Genomic DNA, 7,266 nt, shown 5'->3' on the forward strand with positions numbered 1-7,266 from the left:
TTAACGGAAGGTACGCATTTACATAACGAAAGATATTATCTAAAAATAAAAAAAAGACGGGCGTTAAAATAATTTAACGGAAAAATGCGGGATGTTACAGAGCTTTTGTTGACGTATAGAGCCATTGGATCACTGGTTTCGGTAGGGTTGGATTTAGGGTTTTGAATAACTTGAACATCAGATTGATGGTTCATTAGTTTGCCTACAACTTCATGGATGTTGTACATCTTGGTGTTTTTGGAAGCACGAAAGTTGTTTCCATATGGTGTCCAAGTGGCATTTAGCTTCTTCAGGAATTTCATGTTCAGCTCTTGATTTTCTTTCTTTACTTCAACCTTTTTCAGCTCATTGATGACTTCACAGAAGCGTTTGTAGTAGTCCTTTAGCGGTTCGTCAGGTTTCTGAAAGTAGTCCTCGTACATGGCGAGAGCAATGTCAAGTTTTGTTTGATCTGATTGACTATATCCTTCCTGTTGACGAGTGATTTCATCTAGAAGTTCTTTTCCATATTTTAGAGAGCTGACGTATTTGTACATGTCGTGAGGAAGAGCTTGCATGATAATGGACCTGGAATAAATATCGGCTTGAGCTCTCTTGGCTTCTTCACCCTGGAGTTCATAGGGTTTTAGAGCCACGCCGGTGTCAGGATGAAGTGAGACCTTAGGTCCATTGAGAAATGAATCCCAGAGGTATTTAGTTTGTTTTCCCTTTCCATCGATGAAGTTATCAAATCTTCCTTTCCATTTGTCAAACAGTCCCTCGAACAGCATGGGAGGATGAGTATCCGAGCCCACGACCAAAGCATCACGGTTTACAGTAGCCATCTTAACTAAGAGTGTAAACTGAGCGGTGCAAAAGAGAGGAGGTTTAACAAGAGATTGTTAAGTAGAAATTTTGAGTGTGGGGAATCAAGAATATTGGATAGTGAAATTAGGGTTTTGGTGTAAAACCACTTTTAAGAACAGAGTGGTTTTTGAGCAAAGCCAAATTTCAAAACAGACTGTGTTTTCGAGCAGTAACAATATAGTTATGAAAGGAAAGTCTTCGAGCAGAACAGATATGAGAGCAAAAACCTAGATTTCGAGTAGGCAAGATAACTGAGCACTAGCCTATTTTTCGAGCAGGCAAAGTATTCGAGCAGCTAAGGTATTCGAGCACGATCCTAGTTCTAGAGCACTTAAGTTTTCGAGAAGACAACTAGGGTTTCAGACAAAACCAAGCCTTCAAAACAGGGTGGTTTTCGAGTAAAGCCAGATTTTCTGACAGCTAAGTTTTCGAGCACTATGGTACAAAACTTAAGAATTTTGAGCACCTAAGAGTTTTCCGTGCAAGGTTTTCTAGCAATGAAAATAACTGTTTTCAGACACTCTTTTAAAATAAGGACACAATTTTTCGAGCAAAGACTCAATTTATAAACTGTTTTCGAGCAAAAGTCTCATTTTTGTTACTGTTTTCGAGCATTTTCTTGACTGAAAACATCTTGATCAGATTTTTCAATTAAAATTCAAAGAGGTTAACTTATAAGAAAGAGAATACACATGCACGTGAATTCTTACAATAGAGTACAAGCTTATGCACAAAAGGACAAGTCCTTTGTCCTTTATGACATAAATCAAGAGATTATGTCAAGGACATGTCCTTTTCACTTCTAAAGTCTATCGGATAAAAGCAATTCGGTGGGCATTAACTAGAGGACCAAGATTTGGAGTCAAAACTAAGTCAACACGTGGGTCAATGAACAGAATATTCGAGCAAAAACCATAGGGTTTCACTGTTGTGAAGTAACCTTAGAAGGTTTTCGTGCAGAACCAAACCCAGAAGGGGTTTTCGAGCATATAATCTGGGACAAAAACTTAAGAACACCGAATGAATTTAAGCAGATTTAGCAAGATTTGATGGATAAAATACAATGAATCAAGTAGATTTGGGGCCTTTAATTATCCTTAACACACATTGAGTGATTATTATCATGCAATTTTTGATTAAATCACGTTATAAGCAACCCATTCATAGTAAGTTAGTCATAACAGCTGAAACATGAACATTCAAACATGAACTATGAACAAAAAACATGAACTAAACACTAATTTAACAGAAAACTGCATGAGTTTCAGACCATTTTGGCACATAAATCGATTTCATGAGATGACCATGTTAAACTTACTTCAACATAAAAGAATAGACTTGACAGATTAGGACTAGATGTAAGTTTTCATACAAAGATCTTTAAGAAGCAAATTAATCTAAGTTAAAGCATGAGATTTTCAGTTCTTGTTAAGCATTTTAAACATATTTCAAGCAGAGAAAATGGATATACTTAACAATTAACAAGCAAAACCGTGACCAAGTAAAGAGTTATCGTGATACCTAAACCAAAGAACACCAAACACTTCAAAACACGAATCTAGAGGCTTCAATCCTTGGATGTACAAGCAAGATAGAAAGTCCCGCTCTGATACCAATTGTTAGTCCCTAATGATGCCTAGATCGACCGGTTTGTGTAGTGATTAGTGGGTTAGAGGTATTAGTTATTCAAGAACACTTGAGAGAAACAAGATAAGATATTTAGGTGCAAATAGATAACTGGTTACAAAAGATGTGGGGAGGTTGTTTACATATGACAACCTCCCAAGTTACATAAGTTACATTGTTACCATGGTAAATACTAGTAAATACATTACAAACTAAGGTTAAAATCGTGTGCCACTAAACTATTACATAAACATATGTCAACAAAAACTAAAATTGCATAAATGAAAATGATTGAGAGAAATGGTAGTACAATTGGACACAAAATTCTGGCAGTTTTGACGCTCAGCCGGCTGGAAAGCCAGGTCGCCTGCCTGGAGTGATCTCCAGAACACGCTCGTTGACCGCATTAAAATCTCTTTAATTTGCATGAAAAAATTTCTATTTTTGGGTCAGGCCTTCGGCTCGAAGTTCCAGGCCGCCGGTATGAGGTTCCTTAGTAATTAAGTCTTTGACCGACATTAAAATCTTGACTTTTTCCTTCAATTGTTGGCCTAAATGGCTAGGCCTCTGACCTGAAAGTGCTTAGAGTCATCGGCCTATACTTGGAAGTTGTAGATCTTCGTCTTATGGTTGTCTGGCTTTTTGAATAACCTTAATCGGAGTCCGAGTGAGTAAGTTATGGTCAAAACTGTGTCAACGCGCAGATTTCTTCAAAATGTTTTCAATGTTTGGCTCAATCATTTAAGGATTTCTTTGCTCTTTTGATTTTTTCTATCTTTTGACTTGTTTTCCTTGTAAATGTACATGTTTAGATCACATATAAACTTTTTCACACGGTTAATAGTGTTTGCTCATTTTTTTTCTCCAATAAGCAAAGGAATAGATCGTTTATGTGTGAAAACGAGAAAGATAGCACCATAGAAAAGATATAAATATTTGTATAATTCTCGTGCTTTAATTAAAACTCCATAACATATTAGCTTCACATCTTTCATTATGCGTAATATAATTGTACACGGTTTATTAATGAGCGTGGGTGTTGCGTTGGTGGTGCATCATTGATCAAAAGGATTAGAATTTGTGATATTTTTCAATAGAAAACTTCAAGACGTATGTAAAGTCCGGTAATACAAGTAATCTGTGTAATCTTCCCTCTTATAAATAAACATTCAGCTACTCTAACTGCCGTTAGTTTTCTTAATCGTATCATTGTTTGGTGGTATTGCTATCGAGAGACTATCTTGATCATGCTTTCCTAATCTTGTGTTATCGATTGTCAAAGGTATTTGTTGATTACCCGATGGAATATGAGCAGTGACACATTTTTCATCAGGCTGACTTTGACTTTTTGTCTTTCCCCAAATTACCAAGTATAACCCTGTCACGATCATAACTGATCCAAGAACCCTACAAAAACAACATTTACCTAATTCATTTTTGTATATACACAAGAGTATTTATGTACTATCATCCAGGTTGATAATGATGATATACCTTCCTAAATTGAGTTGTTCAGACAAAACAAAAGATCCTAAAACTGCAACGATAACCGTGCTTAGAGGGTTAAATGCAGTGACGAAAACTGGCCCTTTCTCTTTCATTATAATGTTTGAAAGATAGTAACCCAATCCAGAACAGATTACACCCTGCATTTAAGTAGGAAAAAAAATAATTTTCTAGAAAATTTAATAATAATAATTAATAATAATAAAAATAAGTATTATTTATATTTATAATAATGAGTTGTAGTGCCTTGAGTATAATAATTTGCTTGAAATACTACGGACTAATCAGAGCGCGACATGTGGCGCGACAATCAAATGTGATTGAAAAAAAATTAAAAAAAATTTTTAATTTTTTTTTGAAAAAATTTAAAAGAAAAATATTTTTTCTAATTTTTTTATAAATTTTTTTAAATTAGCATTTCAAATCCAATCACATGTGATTGTAAAGCATAATCACATGTGATTGTGCATGTCAAATTCAATCGCATGTGAATGAAAAAAAAGTTTAAATTTTTTTTTTTCAAAAAAAATTTCATCCGGAAACAGACTTTAATTCGGTGATTTAATAAAGTTTGTTAGCGTTTCGTGATCATATCTTCAAAATTTCAAACTTTAATTTGGTGATTTGATCAAGTTTTAATCAAAAACTTGGTGTTTAAATATTTTAGCACAAACTTACTGAAATTCGTCATTTTACTAAAAAAAATTTCAATTACATGTAATTGGATTTGACATACAAAATTACATGTGATTGAGTTTTTACAATCACATGTGATTAGCATGCAGAATCACATGTGATTTACTGCATGTCAAATCCAATCACATGTGATTGGAAAAAAATTTGAAAAAAAAATTAAAAAAAATTGAAAAAAAAATTTGTTTTATTAAAAAAAATTAATTTTTTTTCCAATCACATGTGATTATCGCGCCACGTGTCACTCTCTGGTTGATCCCTTTGATCTAAGTTGGTTTCAATATTCCTCTTATAATAATAATAATAAAAGTTTTTGAAATTTTCTTACACCGTAGACCATAGTCATAAGTTTTGCATCCCAGTGTAGTTTCCAGGCTGAGTTGTTTCCCCATTCTGCTATTACGGTCACTATACTTCCTTCTAATGTTCCTGCTGCACATATTAGAGCTGCAAGAGAAAGCTCTGCAGGGTATGACCTCAACGTAATTGCCTGTTAAAGAACGTTTATTTAGTTAGCGATTTACTAAATTTTATTAACAATGTTCATGTGGATATTACTTGAATCTAATTTCAATCAAAATACTTTTTAAGTGGGTCTTTATGTGGTGAGAAACAACATACTTGGACAACGTAGACCGCTAACATGGTAAGAAATAACGTACTTGGAGAATATAAAAACAACTCCACGACAAACAACTGATAATGATCATGATTGAGACCTTGATATTGTCTTCAGGGCTTACAGAGATTGTAGATTGGTTCTGGTTTGTGCTGGTTGAACCGTTAGTCCATGGCAAACCAATGGTAGGCCCTACAACCATTTTCATAATCATTGCACCACCCACTGACACTAACGTCCCAACTATCTTCCCAATGCTATGAATTTTCTTGATATTCACCTTCTCCAACCTGACCCAAAATAGAATATAAGTATATATGCACTAAATTAAGCTTACATGAACATGTGGAAATTGGATACGACATTACCTGCATATCCACGCCATGAGAAACGTCATAGCAGGGATTATGTTACTCATTGCTACTGCAAAAGTTGCAGTTGTATACTTCATTCCTGCAAAGAATAAATTCTGATCTACAACGGGCCTATATAGAAACAAGAAAATGGTTAAATAAATTCCTGATAAACACATGATTAGGATCAATAAAGTAAGAAACATACTCTAAAAAGCCTAACAACATTATCTTAAAAAATACTGAAATTGTCAATGCTGGCCTCCCCTTCCTGCAAATTAAACAATATATGCATTATATATCATATATATGGTGTAAGCAAATTAAACAATATTATATTATATAATATATAGTGAGGTAAGCAAATTGAGAGATACAGTCTAGAGAATTAGATTACCTCTCAAAGAAAAGAGCAAAAGGAGTGATAACAAGGGTAGCAATGAGGTTTCAATACATCGCAAAAGTGTAGTGATTCATACCATGGTTAAGAGCAGCCTTGACAATAATGACCAAACCTGCATTCCCAAATTGCAAAAGTATAACATATAAATATGGCTTTAGCTTTTCAAGCATCATGTTGTTTTTGATTATCTTAAACTCTTTGTTTATGTATGCTCTATATTTAATGTGTCTTTGGTGAGTAGAAATGAATGAGAATATGGGGTTTATATATAGGATTGTAGTAGGGTCATGTGTTTGCATGTAATGAGGAAGAGAAGTATTCTACCACAATTACCTCTCTCTTTTGCACAAAATTATTTCATGACTCCATATTAAATGGAATCGGGAATGAAAACCCATTTTATTACTTTATTTCTATTTGAAGTTATGCAAATTTGCAAATAGTAAAGATAATCAATCAAAGTGATTTTGATGATATCATGGTTTATATTTGTAGTGTTCCTTCGAAGTTATAAGGGTAATAATACTCTTTTAGTTATAACGGGTTAGGAAGCTCATGCTTTGTGACATAAACTCGTCGTTTTTTTTAATTAAAAATATTAGCTAAGGAAAATGACGAAATTGTTGACATTAGCATGACACCAGCACTATTTGTTTTTTGTTTTAGTATGTATGTAAATGTAAATGTAAATGTAAATGTAAATAATGTAACATCCCGCCTTTTTTCGTTTACTTTTCCGTTTAATTATTTAAATTCCGTTATATGTTTATAACATCCCTCGTTAATACGCGTTTTAAAAATATCTCGTTTAGGTAATTCACGCAACCGCAACCTCTCGAGGGACTAGTTTCGCCAAAGTGCCAAAGAGGTGACTAGATTTTGACTAGTCAACCCCACCTCCCATCTTTTTCATTTCCATTTTTCCTTTTCTTTTACTACTTCCCTATTTTCTTTCAATTCTCCAATTTGAAGATTCATCATCCAAATCCTTTCAAGCAAACATCAATCAAAACAAATTATATATTTGGAATCCTTGCAACTTCCTCTTCGATTCCATACCGATTTCATCAAGTTTGGGTAACTTTCTAAAATCACTAGATTTTGTGTTCTTGATGTTTTTAATTTATAAAGTTGTTAATTAGTGTCTATGGCTCAAGTCTAACATGAATATATGATTTATATGTTCGATTTTGTTATTTGAAGTAACTAGCATGAACATA

The 7,266-nt window shown here is 33.7% G+C and overlaps 1 pseudogene; it reads right to left on the minus strand.

The window, feature by feature from the left end:
• Positions 1 to 3,650: 3,650 nt before the first annotated feature.
• Positions 3,651 to 6,219, minus strand: LOC139874870 (WAT1-related protein At2g39510-like; annotated as a pseudogene).
• Positions 6,220 to 7,266: the final 1,047 nt, after the last annotated feature.

Source organism: Rutidosis leptorrhynchoides, chromosome 11 (genome assembly GCF_046630445.1).
Source record: "Rutidosis leptorrhynchoides isolate AG116_Rl617_1_P2 chromosome 11, CSIRO_AGI_Rlap_v1, whole genome shotgun sequence".
Taxonomy (NCBI): Eukaryota; Viridiplantae; Streptophyta; class Magnoliopsida; order Asterales; family Asteraceae; genus Rutidosis; species Rutidosis leptorrhynchoides.